Below are 20,369 nucleotides of genomic sequence, written 5' to 3' on the forward strand. Positions count from 1 at the left end.
CTTGATTAGTCGAAGGTCTCCATTGTTGTTGACTAGGGCCTTGGTAGTTGTTTCTTTTCCCTTGAAAGTTTTTCACATATTGGAACTGTTCATCTTGATCATTGTAAGAATCTCCTTGATCAAACCCACAATCATCTTACACAAAATTGTCCACTCTTTATTGCACTTGTGGACTTCTTGATCTTCTCTTGTTTACCATCATATTCACTCCCTCCATAGCATTGAATTGCCTCGGGTTTTGCACTTGTTGAAGTTGAGCCTTTGCCAATTGGTTCATGCTGGTTGTCAACTCGGCTATTGCTTGCCCATTGACATGTAACTCTTTATGAAGAAGAATCACATTTGGATAACCTTGTGGGACATTGGCTCTAGATTGCCACGCCGATGAAGTATCAGCCATTTCATCCAAAATATCACACGCCTCCGCATAAGGCGTAGTCATGAAGTTCCCACCAACAAGTTGATTCACTAGACATTGGTTGGTGGTATTGATCCCCCGATAGAAAGTTTGTTGAATCATGTTCTCCGTCATATCATTGTTGGGGCACTCTTTCACCATTATCCTATATCTTTCCCATATCTAGTGTAGTGGTTCATTAGGCTCTTTCTTGAATGCTAGAATTTCATTTGTTTGTTTGCTCCCCCAACATGTATCAACGAACCTCTTCAAGTGTTTATATGCATTTTGACCCGGTGCACCGGTGAAGAACCCTCGTTGCTCTAGCAAAGTAAGCATTACATTGGTTATTTGAATGTTGCCCGCCCTAATACGGGGTGGGACTATAGCACTTGCATACCCTTCATTCGGCAACACCCGGTGTAGAGCCGCTCGTGGTGGTGGTGGGGGTAGAACGGGCACACTGTCTTAAGGCGGTCGGTCTCGTCTATTGGCTTGAGGTTCAAGGGGGACCTCATCCATTGCATCATCATCAACGTCCATATCCCCCACGGCTATGTTTTTGAGCTCGTTTTTTGCCATGATTTCACCTACAATACTCACACGTTAGTAACAAAGAAGGAAAAGAAGATATTCAAAAAACACACCTAAATATATAGCTAACACCGTTTTTAGGTACCCGACAACGACGTTAAAATTTGATCTCGTCCAATTTCACTCTTCTATTTGAGGATAGGAAAACGGTCGATGCAATAGTAATACCCAACAAAAAGTCGGGGTCGATTTTCCACAGGGAGCTATGAATAGGTCTTACGGATATATATTATAGTGGATGAGCTTGAATTATCTCAAATTTCACTTCCACAAACTTGGGTTGTTTCTAGGTCTAATTTAAACTAAGATTACAAACTAAGAATTTAAACTAGGAAAATATTTTTGGTTGTTTTTCAAATGATATAAAAGGCCTAGGGTTATGACCTTCACCTAGGTGTTCGCCTAATGGGTTGTAAACTTTAAAGCTTGTTTTATTGGTCTGAGTGTATTATAGCTATCAACACCCAAGTACCCACTCAATACCTCTCGGTCAGAGAGTGATTTTGCCCAATTTGGTTTTCGCAAGTCCAGATGGGTATTGAACAAAGCAGTTGATAATAAGCTCTAGTCGGGTTTTACTATCTCCAGGCTCAACCATTTAATCGGGCTTATCAATCTCTCGATTGACTCAATTTCTTGCTAGCCAAGGTTTTCTAGACTAAATCTCTCTTTCTCAAGTAGAGACCAAGTCAAATAAGCATGAAATAATATTTGCAACCATCAATTCTTCAAATTAAAGCAGGAAGTAGGTTGGATAATCAACACCCAACCATAAACAAGCAATAAATCAAACACCCATTATGTTTACACACTAGGGTTGGGTTATAACCCTTGTGAAAATCTAGCTACTCATGCTTAAATTTGAAGAGAAAGAAGAAGAAGAAGAAGAAGTGATAATTAAACCCAAATTGATAATTAAAATGATGAAATCAATGTTCAAAAAGCTCAAAATGGCAAAAAGTATTAAAAAGAGTAAAAGAAAATGCCTATTGTAGTTGCAGATATCAAAACTTGACCTAAAAAAGTAAATCTCTTCTATTTATATAGTGCTGGAATTTTCGGACAAAAATGCCCTTCCGGAGATTCTGCGGCCGCAAAATTCCATGTGTGGTCCGCACTATGCTTCAGCCTGGCAGGATTGGAAACCTGCGGCCGCACTTCATTCTTTCTACGGTCCGCACATTTCTGAGTGCGGCCGCACATAGCTCTTTTGCGGACCGCACAAATATGATTGCGGCCGCGTAGCTGATCTAAGCGGCCACACAATAATAGTGCGGTCCGCACTTCTGTTGAACGTGAATGCAGGTTCTCCCAACTTTTTCTCTTGCCCAAGTTCTGCGGCCGCACATTTCATGTGCAGACCGCACTTTGCACTTGGCTCTACAATCTACGACCGCAGATGATAATCTACGGTCCGCACTTTTGAGCTTATGTTCCTGTTTTTGTCCTTGAGTTGAGATCACTCCTTCTTGAGTTAGATTTCATCTTTTGGGGCTCATTTTCCACTATTCCTACAATTAAGCATATTTTATCAGCTTTCGGGAATACAATTAAATGCTTTTGGACAAAAACCAAATCAAAAAGGTGCTAATAAGTAGTTAAAATTTCCACTTATCAGGCATGCTACATAAAGTGACTGATGCACTATTGCGTATGTGCATAGAAAATAGTGCAACGACTGTACAGCTCTGGGGAGTGAACTTGTACTGTCAGCAGGGGAACTGATGTCCATATGTTCCCTCTATTGTCTCTTTGACTCTTGTTGTTGGAACTTGTGGTAGACTTGAGACTTGCTGTTCTTGAGCACGTTGAGGATGTGTAGCAGGTTCCCGATCTGGTTCTTATCATAAAGTTTGTTAGATCATCAAAATACAAAAAGGCACATAACTTATCACTTTGTACAAGTACTTCGTAACAACATGTATGAGCATCAATCAGTATTATTTATGTGTCCTGATTAGGGGTGTACATAGGTTGGGTTGATTAGTATTTTCTAATTACCAAACCAAACCAATGGTTTCGGAGATTTTTAAATCCATAAACCAAATCAAACCAACAAAGTGGGATTTTTTAATTTCGTTTTTTTCTCAGGTTTTTGGGTTTTTTCCAGTTTTTTCCAATAAAGTCTTCATAGCACAAAATATGTAATTTGTGCTCATAATATTTCTTTAATCCTAGTAAGATACAACTATATAATATATTTTTCAAGAAAATAACACAATAGTTTGAGATAAGTCATAGCATTATACTAAAATATAATGTCCAATAACAAATATAATAAAATTGCATAAAGCAAATATATCTAATTAATAAGCCATAATAAAAATTAACATAATCTAAAAATATTATATAGGTCATGCTAAAATATGTATAGATAATAAGTATTATTAATTACATAACTAAGCACTAAAGAAAACGATAAACTAAGTTATGCATTTTCAGTATAAACCAATGTAAAACTAAAAATTAGATAACCTACACTATCATCATTCCTAGTGCTGAATTGAATTTCTTTTGTTAGCATTAGTATTGATTTGAACTTTGTTTGAGTTACTACATGTAACGACCCGACCAGTCGATCCGAGAGTTATAGCCCTGTTTCCACATTACTGCTTTTTTATGTGTTGTTCAGCGGTGTTGAGTTGTATCGAGTAGGTAAGTTTGGGTCCGGAGTAGTTTTGGAGAGAAATGAACACTTAGTCTCTTAGTTAGAAAGTTAAGTTAGAAAAGTCAACCGGAAGTTAACTTATGAGTAAACCAATTCAGATGTGGATTTTTATGATTCGATTAGCTTCGTTGGGTGATTGTAGACTTAGGAGTGTGTCCAAAATGTAATTTGGAGATCCGTGGTAGAATTAGGTTTGAATTGGTGAAAGTTGGAAGTTTTGAAGTTCTTAGGCTTGAATCCGAGGTTGATTTGGTGTTATGTTGTTGTTTTATGTATTCCGAATGTTCGACTAAGTTCAGGTAGTGATATATGACTTGTTGGAATTATTGGTTGAGGTTCCGAGGGCCTCGGGTGAGTTTCGGATAGGTTTGGGTTGTGTTGCGCTCATTTTTCTTATGTTTTGACGTCGTTTCTTCAAGCATAAATAATATCATATTGAACGAATGAGCTCCGATTTCATTTTTAATTGAAGCATTAGATCCGTATTGTAATTATGGACCCGTCTCAAAAAGAATCGTCGAATTTGGACATCATATGAAGATTTTATGGTCATTTTACTAAGAATTGGGTTGCCAGATTTTGCAGATTAATTACGCAATTGCCACTGAATTCGTATTTAAAAATCTGCACTATTTGCAAATATTAAAACCTGCATATCTCCTTCATTATAAGATCAAATTGAGTGATTCAAAAGCCTAACTTGACTAAACTTTCCCAAGGAATCTATCGGAGGCAGAAAAAGTGAGTTCTGGGATCGTTTGGCATGAGAAACGAGGCAGAATATCTGGCAGAAAAATATATAAAACGAGGGTTTGTTCATTCGGTCATATTTTGAGTTGGGGAGCTCGGATTTGGGAGATTGTGGGGGCGATTTTCACCATAAGAATTGGGGTAAGTGTTCTCTACTCAATTTTAGTTATATTTCATGAATCCATCTTCGTTTTTGGGATTTGAGTGATGATTTCAAAGTGAAATTGAGGGAGTTAGGGTTTGAGTTTTGGAGAGTTAAGTGAGGATTTGAGGGACCAAACGGAGTCCGATTTTGATAAATTTTATATGGTTAGACTCGGGAGAGTATGAGGTTTATTATTCTGCCAATTTTGACTGATTTCGAGATGCGGGGAGGGGGAAGATGTAACGACCCATCCAGTCAATCCGAGAGTTATAGCCATGCTTCCCCATTCCTGCTTCTTTATGTGTTGTTCAGCGTTGTTGAGTTGTATCGAATTAGTAGGTTTGGGTCTGGAGTAGTTTTGAAGTAAAATGAACACTTAGTCTCTTAGTTAGAAAGTTAAGTTAGAAAAGTCAACCGAAAGTTGATTTATGAGTAAACAAATTCGGATGTGGATTTTTATGATTCGATTAGCTTCGCTTGGTGATTATAGACTTAGAGTGTTTCCGGAATGTAATTTGGAGATCCGTGGTAGAATTAGGCTTGAATTGGCGAAAGTTGGAAGTTTAGAAGTTCTTAGGCTTCAATCTGAGGTCGATTTGGTGTTTTGGTGTTGTTTTGGGTATTCTGAATGTTCGACTAAGTTCAGGTAGTGATATATGACTTGATGGAATTATTGGTTGAGGTTCCGAGGGCCTCGGGTGAGTTTCGGATATTGTATGAGGATTTTATGGTCATTTTACTAAGAATTGGGTTACCAGATTTTGCAGATTAATTAAGAAATTGCCACTGAATTCGTATTTAAAAATCTGCACTATTTGCAAATATTAAAACCTACATATCTCCTTCATTATAAGGTCAAATTGAATGATTCAAAACCCTAACATGACTAAACATTCACAAGGAATCCATTGGAGGCATAAAAAGCAAGTTTCAGGATCGTTTGGCATGAGAAACGAGGCAGAATAACTGGCAGAAAAATATATAAAACGAGGGTTTGTTCATTCGGTCATATTTTGAGTTGGGGAGCTCGGATTTGGGCGATTTTGGGGGCGATTTTCACCATAAGGATTGGGGTAAGTGTTCTCTACTCAATTTTGGTTATATTTCATGAATCCATCTTCGTTTTTGGGATTTGAATGATGATTTCAAAGTGAAATTGAGGGAGTTAGGGTTTGAGTTTTGGAGAGTTAAGTGAGGATTTGAGGGACCAAACGGAGTTCGATTTTGATAAATTTTATATGGTTAGTCTCGGGAGAGGATGAGGTTTATTATTCTGTCATTTTCGACTAATTTCGAGATGCGGGGAGGGGGAGGATGTAACGACCCGTCCAGTCGATTCGAGAGTTATAGCCATGCTTCCCCATTCCTGCTTCTTTATGTGTTGTTCAGCGGTGTTGAGTTGTATCGAATTAGTAGGTTTGGGTCTGGAGTAGTTTTGAAGTAAAATGAACACTTAGTCTCTTAGTTAGAAAGTTAAGTTAGAAAAGTCAACCGAAAGTTGATTTATGAGTAAACGAATTTGTACGTGGATTTTTATGATTCGATTAGCTTCGCTTGGTGATTTTAGACTTAGGAGTGTTTCCGGAATGTAATTCTGAGATCCGTGGTAGAATTAGGCTTGAATTGGCGAAAGTTGGAAGTTTAGAAGTTCTTAGGGTTCAATCCGAGGTCGATTTGGTGTTTTGGTGTTGTTTTGGGTATTCTGAATGTTCGACTAAGTTCAGGTAGTGATATATGACTTGATGGAATTATTGGTTGAGGTTCCGAGGGCCTCGGGTGAGTTTCGGATATTGTATGAGGATTTTATGGTCATTTTACAAAGAATTGGGTTACCAGATTTTGCAGATTAATTAAGAAATTGCCACTGAATTCGTATTAAAAATCTGCACTATTTGCAAATATTAAAACCTACATATCTCCTTCATTATAAGGTCAAATTGAATGATTCAAAACCCTAACATGACTAAACATTCACAAGGAATCCATTGGAGGCATAAAAAGCGAGTGTCAGGATCGTTTGGCATGAGAAACGAGGCAGAATAACTGGCAGAAAAATATATAAAACGAGGGTTTGTTCATTCGGTCATATTTTGGGTTGGGGAGCTCGGATTTAGGCGATTTTGGGGGCGATTTTCACCATAAGGATTGGGGTAAGTGTTCTCTACTCAATTTTGGTTATATTTCATGAATCCATCTTCGTTTTTGGGATTTGAATGATGATTTCAAAGTGAAATTGAGGGAGTTAGGGTTTGAGTTTTGGAGAGTTAAGTGAGGATTTGAGGGACCAAACGGAGTTCGATTTTGATGAATTTTATATGGTTAGACTCGGGAGAGGATGAGGTTTATTATTCTGTCATTTTCGACTGATTTTGAGATGCGGGGAGGGGGAGGATGTAACGACCCGTCCAGTCGATCCGAGAGTTATAGCCATGCTTCCCTATTCCTGCTTCTTTATGTGTTGTTCAGCGGTGTTGAGTTGTATCAAATTAGTAGGTTTGGGTCTGGAGTAGTTTTGAAGTAAAATGAACGCTTAGTCTCTTAGTTAGAAAGTTAAGTTAGAAAAGTCAACCGGAAGTTGATTTATGAGTAAACGAATTCGTATGTGGATTTTTATGATTCGATTAGCTTCGCTTGGTGATTTTAGACTTAGGAGTGTTTCCGGAATGTAATTTGGAGATCCGTGGTAGAATTAGGCATGAATTGGCGAAAGTTGGAAGTTTAGAAGTTCTTAGGGTTGAATCCGAGGTCGATTTGGTGTTTTGGTGTTGTTTTGGGTATTCTGAATGTTCGACTAAGTTCAGGTAGTGATATATGACTTGATGGAATTATTGGTTGAGGTTCCGAGGGCCTCGGGTGAGTTTCGGATATTGTATGAGGATTTTATGGTCATTTTACTAAGAATTGGGTTACCAGATTTTGCAGATTAATTAAGAAATTGCCACTGAATTCGTATTTAAAAATCTGCACTATTTGCAAATATTAAAACCTACATATCTCCTTCATTATAAGGTCAAATTGAATGATTCAAAACCCTAACATGACTAAACATTCACAAGGAATCCATTGGAGGAATAAAAAGCGAGTTTCGGGATCGTTTGTCATGAGAAACGAGGCAGAATAACTGGCAGAAAAATATATAAAACGAGGGTTTGTTCATTCGGTCATATTTTGAGTTAGGTAGCTCGGATTTGGGCGATTTTGGGGGCGATTTTCACCATAAGGATTGGGGTAAGTGTTCTCTACTCAATTTTGGTTATATTTCATGAATCCATCTTCGTTTTTGGGATTTGAATGATGATTACAAAGTGAAATTGAGGGAGTTAGGGTTTGAGTTTTGGAGAGTTAAGTGAGGATTTGAGGGACCAAACGGAATTCGATTTTGATGAATTTTATATGGTTAGACTCGGGAGAGGATGAGGTTTATTATTCTGTCATTTTCGACTGATTTCGAGATGCGGGGAGGAGGAGGATGTAACGACCCGTCCAGTCGATCCGAGATTTATAGCCATGCTTCCCCATTGCTGCTTCTTTATGTGTTGTTCAGCGGTGTTGAGTTGTATCGAATTAGTAGATTTGGGTTCGGAGTTGTTTTGAAGTAAAATGAACACTTAGTCTCTTAGTTAGAAAGTTAAGTTAGAAAAGTCAACCGAAAGTTGATTTATGAGTAAACGAATTCGGATGTGGATTTTAATGAATCGATTAGCTTCGCTTGGTGATTTTAGACTTAGGAGTGTTTCCGGAATATAATTTGGCGATCCGTGGTAGAATTAGGCTTGAATTGGCGAAAGTTGGAAGTTTAGAAGTTCTTAGGGTTCAATCCGAGGTCGATTTGGTGTTTTGGTGTTGTTTTGGGTATTCTGAATGTTCGACTAAGTTCAGGTAGTGATATATGACTTGATGGAATTATTGGTTGAGGTTCCGAGGGCCTCGGGTGAATTTCAGATATTTTATGAGGATTTTATGGTCATTTTACTAAGAATTGGGTTACCAGATTTTGCAGATTAATTATGAAATTACCACTGAATTCGTATTTAAAAATCTGCACTATTTGCAAATATTAAAACCTACATATCTCCTTCATTATAAGGTCAAATTGAATGATTCAAAAGCCTAACATGACTAAACATTCACAAGGAATCCATTGGAGGCATAAAAAGCGAGTTTCGGGATCGTTTGTCGTGAGAAACGAGGCAGAATAACTGGCAGAAAAATATATAAAACGAGGGTTTGTTCATTCGGTCATATTTTGAGTTGGGAGCTCGGATTTGGGCGATTTTGGGGGCGATTTTCACCATAAGGATTGGAGTAAGTGTTATCTACTCAATTTTGGTTATATTTCATGTATCCAACTTCGTTTTTGGGATTTGAATGATAATTTCAAAGTGAAATTGAGGGAGTTAGGTTTTGAGTTTTGGAGAGTTAAGTGAGGATTTGAGGGACCAAACGGAGTACAATTTTGATAAATTTTATATGGTTAGACTCGGGAGAGGATGAGGTTTATTATTCTTCCATTTTTGACTAATTTCGAGATGCGGGGTGGGGGAAGATGTAACGACCCGTCCAGTCAATCCGAGAGTTATAGCCATGCTTCCCCATTCTTGCTTCTTTATGTGTTGTTCAGCATTGTTGAGTTGTATCGAATTAGTAGGTTTGGGTCCGAAGTAGTTTTGAAGTAAAATGAACATTTAGTCTCTTAGTTAGAAAATTAAGTTAGAAAAGTCAACCGGAAGTTGATTTATGAGTAAACGAATTCGGATGTGGATTTTTATGATTCGATTATCTTCGCTTGGTGATTTTAGACTTAGGAGTGTTTCCGGAATATAGTTTGGAGATCCGTGGTAGAATTAGGCTTGAATTGGCGAAAGTTGGAAGTTTAGAAGTTCTTAGGGTTGCATCCGAGGTCGATTTGGTGTTTTTGTGTTATTTTGGGTATTCTGAATGTTCGACTAAGTTCAGGTAGTGATATATGACTTGATGGAATTATTTGTTGAGGTTCCGAGGGCCTCGGGTGAATTTCAGATATTGTATGAGGATTTTATGGTCATTTTACTAAGAATTGGGTTACCAGATTTTGCAGATTAATTAAGAAATTGCCACTGAATTCGTATTTAAAAATCTGCACTATTTGCAAATATTAAAACCTACATATCTCCTTCATTATAAGGTCAAATTGAATGATTCAAAAGCCTAACATGACTAAACATTCACAAGGAATCCATTGGAGGCATAAAAAGCGAGTTTCGGGATTGTTTGGCATGAGAAACGAGGCAGAATAACTGGCAGAAAAATATATAAAATGAGGGTTTGTTCATTCGGTCATATTTTGAGTTGGGGAGCTCGGATTTGGGCGATTTTGGGGGCGATTTTCACCATAAGGATTGGGGTAAATGTTCTCTACTCAATTTTGGTTATATTTCATGAATCCATCTTCGTTTTTGGGATTTCAATGATGAATTCAAAGTGAAATTGAGGGAGTTTGGGTTTGAGTTTTTGAGAGTTAAGTGAGGATTTGAGGGACCAAACGGAGTCCGATTTTGATGAATTTTATATGGTTAGACTCGGGAGATGATGAGGTTTATTATTCTGCCAATTTTGACTGATTTCGAGATGCGGGGAGGGGGAGGATGTAATGAACCGTCCAGTCGATCCGAAAGTTATAGCCATTCTTCCCCATTCCTGCTTCTTTATGTGTTGTTCAGCATTGTTGAGTTGTATCGAATTAGTAGGTTTGGGTCTGGAGTAGTTTTGAAGTAAATTGAATACTTAGTCTCTTAGTTAGAAAGTTAAGTTAGAAAAGTCAACCGGAAGTTGATTTATGAGTAAACGAATTTGGATGTGGATTTTTATGATTCGATTAGCTTCGCTTGGTAATTTAAGACTTAGGAGTGTTTCCGAAATGTAATTTGGTGATCCGTGTAGAATTAGGCTTGAATTGGCGAAAGTTGGAAGTTTAGAAGTTCTTAGGCTTGAATCCGAGGTCGATTTGGTGTTGTTTTGGGTATTCTGAATGTTCGACTAAGTTCAGGTAGTGATATATGACTTGATGGAATTATTGGTAGAGGTTTCGAGGGCATCGGGTGAGTTTTGGATATTGTATGAGGATTTTATGGTCATTTTACTAAGAATTGGGTTACTAGATTTTGCAGATTAATTAAGAAATTGCCACTGAATTCGTATTTAAAAATCTGCACTATTTGCAAATATTAAAACTTACATATCTCCTTCATTATAAGGTCAAATTGAATGATTCAAAAGCCTAACATGACTAACCATTCACAAGGAATCCATTGGAGGCATAAAAAGCGAGTTTCGGGATCGTTTGTCATGAGAAACGAGGCAGAATAACTGACAGAAAAATATATAAAACGAGGATTTGTTCATTCGGTCATATTTTGAGTTGGGGAGCTCGAATTTGGGCGATTGTGGGGGCGATTTTCACCATAAGGATTGGGGTAAGTGTTCTCTACTCAATTTTGGTTATATTTTATGAATCCATCTTCGTTTTTGGGATTTGAATGATAATTTCAAAGTGAAATTGAGGGAGTTAGGGTTTGAGTTTTTGAGAGTTAAGTGAGGATTTGAGGGACCAAACGGAGTCCGATTTTGACGAAATTTATATGGTTAGACTCGGGAGAGGATGAGGTTTATTATTCTTCCATTTTTGACTGATTTCGAGATGCAGGAAAGGGGAGGATGTAATGACCCGTCCAGTCGATCCGAGAGTTATAGCCATGCTTCCCCATTCCTGCTTCTTTATGTGTTGTTCAACGGTGTTGAGTTGTATCGAATTAGTAGGTTTGGGTCCGGAGTAGTTTTGAAGTAAAATGAACACTTAGTCTCTTAGTTAGAAAGTTAAGTTAGAAAAGTTAACCGGAAGTTGATTTATGAGTAAAAAAATTCAGATGTGAATTTTTATGATTCGATTAGCTTTGCTTGGTGATTTTAGACTTAGGAGTGTTTCCGGAATGTAATTTGGAGATCCGTGGTAGAATTAGGCTTGAATTGGCGAAAGTTGGAAGTTTAGAAGTTCTTAGGCTTGAATCCGAGGTTGATTTGGTGTTTTGGTGTTGTTTTGGGTATTCTGAATGTTCGACTAAGTTCAGGTAGTGATATATGACTTGATGGAATTATTGGTTGAGGTTCCGAGGGCCTCGGGTGAGTATCGGATAGGTTTGGGTTGTGTTGCGCTCGTTTTTCTTATGTTTTGACGCCGTTTCTACAAGCATAAATGATATTATATTGAACAAATGAGCTCCGATTTCTTTTTTGATTGAAGTATTAGATCTGTATCGTAATTACGGACCCGTAGCAGAAAAGAATCGTCGAATTTGGACATTGTATAAGGATTTTATGGTCATTTTACTAAGAATTGGGTTACCAGATTTTGCAGATTAATTAGGAAATTGCCACTGAATTCGTATTTAAAAATCTGCACTATTTGTAAATATTAAAACCTACATATCTCCTTCATTATAAGGTCAAATTGAATGATTCAAAAGTCTAACATGACTAAACATTCACAAGGAATCCATTGGAGGCATAAAAAGCGAGTTTCGGGATCGTTTGGCATGAGAAACAAGGCAGAATAACTGGCAGAAAAATATATAAAACGAGGGTTTGTTCATTCGGTCATACTTTGAGTTGGGGAGCTCGGATTTGGGCGATTTTGGGAGCGATTTTCACCATAAGGATTGGGATAAGTGTTCTCTACTCAATTTTGGTTATATTTCATGAATCCATCTTCGTTTTTGGGATTTGAATGATGATTACAAAGTTAAATTGAGGGAGTTAGGGTTTGAGTTTTGGAGAGTTAAGTGAGGATTTGAGGGACCAAACGGAGTTCGATTTTGATGAATTTTATATGGTTAGACTCGGGAGAGGACGAGGTTTAATATTCTCCATTTTTGACTGATTGCAAAATGTGGGGCCGGGTTTTGGATGATTTAAGATTTTTGGCATATTTTGTAATTTTTATTGTGGAATTCAATTCGTTAGCCTATGTTGATGGTATTAATCTGATTATGGTTATATTTGGAGCTTTTGGAGAGCGAGTCCAGAGACGAATGCATCCCAGAGTAGGATTTTATGCTGTTAAGATAAGTAACAGTTTTAACTCTGACTTTGAGGGTATAAACCCGGAGAATTTGATATCGTATGACTGTTTGGAGGTGATACCCATGCTAGGTGAAGGGCGTGTGGGTGTATACCTCGAGGCATTGAGACTTGGTCCGTCCCGTGAGGCCTCATGGCCATCATCTGTGTTTATGTAGTTACTTTTTGTTAAACTTGACTGCCTTCATGTTATAGATCATGCTTAGGCTTTATTCATGCTCACATTATTTGTACTCAGTCATAGAAATTATTGTACATGTTTACCTCAATCTCTATTATTTGCTAATATCCTGTGATACTTGATGTGGGCTGTGTTCCCTTATTTGTTGATGATAGTGAGGCTAGTAAGGTACATGATTGAGTGAGGCCAAGGGCCTGGTTGTAAGGATATTAATACCATAGCGCGTGAGTTTGAGTGAGGCCGAGGGCCTGATTGTGAGGATATTAATACCATAGCGCGTGAGTTGTTCGCGTAGCATGTGAGTTGACCGTGCAGGTCCAGGTATTGATATCATAGAGCGTGAGTTGTCCGTGTAGTACGTGAGGGCTTTGGGAGCCCCTCCAGAGTAAGTACACACCCCCAGTGAGGGCAGAGTATTGAGCGTTGAGTGCTGAGTGCTGAGTGCGAGTGCTAAGAGATGGAGTGACATTGCTGTGAGATTGCATTTACTTTTGTTGTTGCTGCATTTACCTGTTAATTTTCCTTGCAGTCTTACTGATTTATGTAATTACGTGTCTACTCCTATTTGTACTTAATTGTGGAAATAATAATTGGATTATTCTGCTTGGTTCGTCACTACTGCTCAGTTCCTTAGTTATTTCTGTTACTACTGAGTCAGTTGTATGTGCAGATCTAGGTGAGTTAGAAGACGCCGATCGTTGAGTTGATGCCGACTATCTTTGGAGACTTCAACGTAGCTGTTAGCGTCCGCAGGACCTTGTTACTCCTCTTATCATTTCTTATTCTGGACAATTAGATAGCTTATATATATTAGTTCATAGTTTTAGATGCTCGTGACTTAGTGACACTTCGATGTTTGTGGCTCATTTCTGTATTTTCTATATTATATTTAAAGTTGATTTAGTTTATGAAAAATTTAAATGTTGGTATTGTTTTATTAAATTCTTATAATCGATTTAGTAGTAATATTTTGTGAAATAGACTTGCCTTGAAACACGATAGGCGCCATCACGACCATGGTTAGATTTTGGGTCGTGACACTACATCATCATAACCTAGTGCTGCATTTCAAGAATATTAAATCCAAATTTGAAATAATACGTTAAAAGATAAAACTGTGAAAAAGTCAAAGAAATATTTATAAATTACATTACAATAAATATTTATAAGTATAAAATTTTTTTAAAAATTATATAAATATACTATCGGGTTTGTTTGGGTTTGGTTTGATGTTTTTTAGTTAAAACCAAACAAAACCAAACCAATTATGGTTTAATTTTTTTCCTAATACCAAACAAATCAAATCAAACAATAATCAAATTTTTTCTCCCAGTTTGACTCGGATTATAGGCCCCTAATCCTGATAAACAAGTAGAAACTAACCTGCCCACACCTTTCCTGGTAAAGGTTATTTCAGAACTCTGGTCACTAATTTATGGTCAAGCATCACTGTATTGAATAGTCATATATATTGTGCATTATTAGGTGCTAAAAGCTTGAGCATTGGCAGCAATTTCCACTCATCCTTCTTAACGAGAAATTTAGAATTGTACTATTCACTCACACAACAAATTCATTTCCCGGTAGGGCAATTTTGGAATCATATATCAACAGTCTTTTGCCAGTTTTTGAATCAATGTTCATTGGTAGAATTAGTGATCCTGAGAATCCCTAAAAGCTTTCAAGTACTTCATTAGCATGTGTTGACACTATTTATTTCTTTGATTCTGGAAAAGATAACATAAAAACAAACACTAAGGGTGTGTTTGGTATAACGAAAAATATTTTCATGGAAAATAAGTAGAAATACTTTCAAACCAACAACCTTCGTAATCCATAAATTTGATAAACTTCTTAACCGCTAAACTTTCGAACTCGTAAATTCTATAATTTTTAAACCTGCAAACTTCGAAACACATAAACCTCTGAACTCATAACTTTGGAACTCTCAAAATTTTGAACCTGTAAATCGAAAAAATGAAAAAAACATCACTGAAAATACTAAAAAAAACATTTGGGTGGGTGGGGGATGGGGTGGGTGGTGCAGAAAAACAAAAAAAAAACAGAAAATTGAAAAATACAAAACAAAAGGTAAAAGAATTTTTTTTTGGGGGGGGGGGGGGAGGGGGGCGGGTGGACGGTGACAAAAAATAAAAAAAAACTGAAATCTGAAAAAGAAAAATTCTTTTTGGAGAGGGGGTGGGGTAGGAGAGAGAAGGGAGAGGAAGTTGGAGTTATATGTTAGAGTAGGTAAAGTTTGGAAAATATTTTCCTAACTTTTTCTAGGGAAGTCATATTCCTCCAATTTCAGAAAAATGTGATATTTAGAAAAAATATTTTTCAAACTATTTTGTGCAACAAAAAAGGGGAAAATGGGACATACCAAACACACCCTAAAGCTAAAAGTTCCTCCTCCTGTTTTTGTTAAGTAAGATTTCACCTGTTGCAACCAAAAAGATATGGTTCAGTTAAACTTTGACCTCCAAATTTTTTGTCACATTTGATGTTGCAAACATCTACTGCACAGTCTTTCCAACTCTTGATATTTCAACTGGACACACTCTTTGTCCATTTACTTCTCCCAAGCTATTGCCTGCATTTATCTCATAAAAAATAAAAGGAAAGAGTTAGATATGTTAACCCGGAAAATTGATAGAGTTGAATTTATACATAGTTCTAAGGATATGTGGTATAACTTGACACAAATCATAAGAGTAAATTGAAATATCGAATATTGAATGTAAAGAATGAAAAATAAGCAAAGTTGAAAAGATTAAGCAAGATGAAACAATTTATGAAGCTAACAAAAGATAATTCTTCAATATGGGAATGTATGATATCTGAGTTACAATGTATGTTAAACTTGTTCTTATATAAATATAACCATCCCTTTTATATTGGGGGATCCTATTTTGGATATAATTAAAAATACATAGTGGGAAACCCATGATAAATCAGCTTTTCCTTAATTCCCGCCGAGATTCTCTCATTTAGTGCGGCTGCAACGGCTCTTGTCTATGATCTTGATCAGGCTCAATATTGGTCGATATCAGTCGGTTTCCAGTTTTGGAGCCCGATGCGGTTGTGAGATTGATGCCGACTTGGGGTCCGAAAATGACTTGTGCTTGGTATTGGTTGGCCTCTGACCCTTAAGCTCGATTATATCACATCTCATCATAATTTGATCCGGACCCAAGCTCGATAATGACTCCGAGCTCGGTATTTGACGTGTCCCTGAAAATTGAAGCTCGTTTGTGCCTTCTTCGGATCTCATCTCGATCATTCGTATGAAGACCGAGGTCAGTTTTGACCGTATACAGATAGTCCCCTCGTTTCTCGGGAAGGATATGGCGAGAAACGATATGATTTCCCAACGGCTCGATTAGATATACACTAACGTTTGCATCGAGCCCGATCATGTCGTACGTGATAGCTGTCAAGTAGGTTTTGCTTACCAAGGCATTAAATGCGTGTCAGTTAGCGGTCGGCCACTAGCTCCATCGAACCATCGCCGTGAGCCTATAAATGCCCGCTCCTTCATTGAATCAAACTTCAATTTTTCTCACTCTTTTCATCTCCTCCTTTCCATCGTCTGTAGAGCCATCTTTGTTAGCACTGAAACTACCAGTTTTTATCTTCCTTCGCTCTTCTTTACTTGTTCATACGGCAAAAACTTCAAAGACTGTACCGCAGAAGGAGAAAGCTTCTTGCTCCTCTTCCCGGCCGGCCGGCGGCAAGGCACCAATGGAGCTGCTTCCCCACGAGTATGTTCCCGGCCCATGTATTCTAAAATCCGACTTCAAGGTAGAAAACCCTTCATCGATCTCGGACCGATGTGAGCATGTGTCGATGTACATGTGCTCGATAACAAAGAACTAGCTCGAGGCTGTGAAGAGGGACTGTAACTGGGGTCCCGAGGTCGTGGTGCATATTCCGGCTCCCGAAGATGGCATCACCGCTTATGTGGAGGGGTTCCTAAGTGTTTACACTTATCCTTTCACATTGGGTCCCCTCGACCTAGTGATTATTGATTTTTGTAAAAAATATCAGGTCACCCTCGGCCAAATCCACCCCTCTCTATGGCGCATAGTGGTCATGTTGCGCTTCTTCTCTAGCAAGGCCGAGGGCTAGAGTTTACTCCAAGCCACCTCATGCAGTTGTACCGGCCTCAAATCTATCGAGGACTAATCAGGCTCCAACACCGGGCAACAAAGGCCTTGACCTCGAGCATCGACGAGGACAAGGATCGGGTTTGGATGAGCCGCTTTGTATGGGTGAGGACCCGCGACATTATCCCGGAAGAGAAGATGCCGTTCCCTGAGGAGTGGAACTTTAATCTTAAGTGATATTTTAAATTTTGTTCTTCGTACCTTCTTCGATTTCACCTAATATCCCCTTTCGACGTGCAACTGTTCCTTAGATGCCTCAAGCAGTACCTGACCTTAAAGATTGGGTTCGGAAGTTAGCCTCGACTTCCACTTACGCCGAACGCGCATGGCGTGATATGGCAAAGGGCATATGGGAGGCCAAGAATGACGGTAAGGATCTCCTTTTTATGTTTTGAAACACTTTTTATACCTCATTCATCACTAATTTTCTTTTATGCAGGCCTGACCAAGGATGCCGTTTTGAGGCCTTCAAGCGGCGAGGAAGAAACCAAGTCCCCGATTCTGAAGCCGGGGGAAGATAAGAAGAGGAAAACTGTATCGCAGTCCGAGGACCCCAAGCCCAAACCTCAAAGGTTGAGGAGAAAAATAATCGCTCCCGCGATGGACTCAGTCCAAACATTGAGAGACGAAGAAGAGGAAGAAGACGAAAATGCTTCGGCACTGACGGTCCGACCTAGGACAGCCGTTGAAGTCTCCAAATCTTCTAAGCCGACGACAGTTGTTAAAATCAAGCCTCGTGTCGAGGAGGCTTCTGAAAAGAAATCGGGTGGGATCCCGAATTACCAGAGGTCGAGGTTGTTTCTCGGACATCTATAGCTACACCGGACAGGGCCGGTTCTGAGACCCCAAAGATTGATCAGAGCGTCTCGAGCGACTTGCTCGGGACCATGACAGCAGATTACTTCCCTTCTCTTCTAGCTTTTTCTGAGGAGGCGCTAAGGGAAGCTCGAGAGTGGAAGACCCCTGATATAGGCGGAGGCTCTGGTGTTGGGGATCCTTTTCGGGACTGCTTTACTGGAGTTGATGATGCCTCCGATATTAGTGACGCTTTGATTGTTTTAGAAGAGGCCCAATGTCTCTTATCTCGGGTAAGAATTTGTTGTGTAGGCCTTCGCCAAGCTTGTGTAGGCTTTCGCCAAGCTGACTTGTGTTTTCCCTTTTTGTGTAGGCCTTCACCAAGCTTCGAGCTAACTTCAGCTAGTGTGAAACCGAGATCCAAAAGGTCTCGGAGGAGAAGAACTCTCTGAAGCTTCTTTGCGTCAAAAAAGACGAGACTATAAAGGACCTTCAAGCGTATTTGGCCAAGGCTCATGAGGAAGAGGCCGAGCTAGATAAGCAGGTGAGCATCCTTTTGATAGAGTATGGACTCGACCCAACTGTAGAAGCTAATACTTCATTATCTCAGCTGCAGAAAAAGGTTGAAAGGATCGAGTTGCTTCGGGGTGAAGTCAATTAGGTCAAGACCGATTGTGATGGGTGGAAGAAGAATATAGACCGCCTGGCTGCAGGAAAAGAAACTGCCTTGGCCAAACTGTCATCGGCCGAGGTTCAACTTCGGGGTGCCAAAAAGAAAAGTTCGGCCCAATCTAAGAGGATCGAGGAGCTCAAAATCGGGCTTGCTGAGGCAAAGACGGAGATCGAGAAGACAAAAGTCATGGCGGACAAGTTAAATAATGGGTAATTGTCGAACTTGCAGTAATACACCCCTTAAGGTTTTATGGCGGATCCTTGAGCTAAGTTCAAGTCAAATTTATTTATACTTGGACTAGTGGAATCCTTAGGTCCGAGTTGAGTGAGAACAAAGTCTCGAACTCTAAATGTATTGTCCCTTAGGCTCTTTTAGGTTGGGCCCATATGGCCCTTAAAAGACGGCTATCATTTCCCCCTTTTTGTCTTAAAAGACAAAGTCTGATGTCAGTTGAAACCCTTTTGAGTTTTGTGCCTTAGCACGTTTTTGTTAAAGATAATTTTGATACCTCTTGAGGTTTTTTTAGGGCTGATTTTATCGGAACCCTTTTGATTGTTTGCTGGGGGTAGCCTTTTTTGACCGGTTTTTTCAGAGAATTTGTAGGCCTATCATTATTACGGAACTCGGACGTCTCCGAACCGCGTTATTTAGGTTGTAGCCTTCAGGTATGCCTCTTGGGCTTATTTTCCAATAACATTTCGAACTTGTTTAAAATTTCAGTCCCCGAGAATGGTGGCCTTGGCCTATAGATCGAGGGGTGCCTCTTTGAGGTCTTATGAATTTATGAATATTTTGAGTGATTTCTCGAACTCAAAAATAAGAGTAGCCCGTAGTCTTAGTAGTTGAGTGAGTGCCTCCTCTAGCTCGAAGTAATGTAGCTCGTAGGCTTAGTGGTCGAGTGAGTGCCTTCTCGAACTCGAAGTAAGAGTAGCCCGTGGAATTAATGGTTGAGTGAGTGATTTCTCGAACTCAATATAAGAGTAGCCCGTAAGCTTAGTGGTCGAGTGAGTGTCTGCTCAAACTCGAAGTAAGGTAGTCCATAGGCTTAATGGTTGAGTGAGTGATTTCTTGAACTCAAAAATAAGATTAGCCCGTAGGCTTAGTAGTCGAGTGAGTGCCTACTCGAACTCGAAGTAAGAGTAGACCGTAGGCTTAATGGCTGAGTGAGTGATTTCTCGAACTCAAAAATAAGGGTAGCCCGTAGGCTTAGTAGTCAAGTGAGTGCTTACTCGAACTCGAAGTAACGTAGCCCGTAGGCTTAATGGTTGAGTGACTGATTTCTCGAACTCAAAATAAGAGTAGCCCGTAGGCTTAGTAGTCGATTGAGTGCTTGCTCGAACTCGAAGTAACGTAGCCCGTAGGCTTAATGGTTGAGTGAGTGATTTCTCGAACTCAAAATAAGAGTATCCCGTAGGCTTAGTAGTCGAGTGAGTGCTTTCTCAAACTCGAAGTAACGTAGCCTGTAGGCTTAATGGTTGAGTGAGTGATTTCTCAAACTCAAAATAAGTGTAGCCGTAGGCTTAGTAGTCGAGTGAGTGCTTGCTCGAACTCGAAGTAACGTAGCCCGTAGTCATAATGTTTGAGTGAGTGATTTCTCGAACTCAAAATAAGAGTAGCCCGTAGGCTTAATAGTCGAGTGAGTGCTTGATCGAACCCGAAGTAACATAGCCCGTAGGCTTAATGGTTGAGTGGTAGTCCCCTATTTGTGGGGTAATGGTCGGCCCATGAGCCTGTTTGCGTAATAGTTCATGAAAATGAGACATGAGATATGGGCAAAGAGATTTCTTTTCATGTCATTATACATGTCTTTATATTTTGTACCAGGGATCGAGCTATCTACACGAGCATGGTTTGTTTTGACCATTTGGCTCTTACAATTGTTTCT

Source organism: Nicotiana tabacum, chromosome 24 (genome assembly GCF_000715075.1).
Source record: "Nicotiana tabacum cultivar K326 chromosome 24, ASM71507v2, whole genome shotgun sequence".
In the NCBI taxonomy this organism is placed as follows: Eukaryota; Viridiplantae; Streptophyta; class Magnoliopsida; order Solanales; family Solanaceae; genus Nicotiana; species Nicotiana tabacum.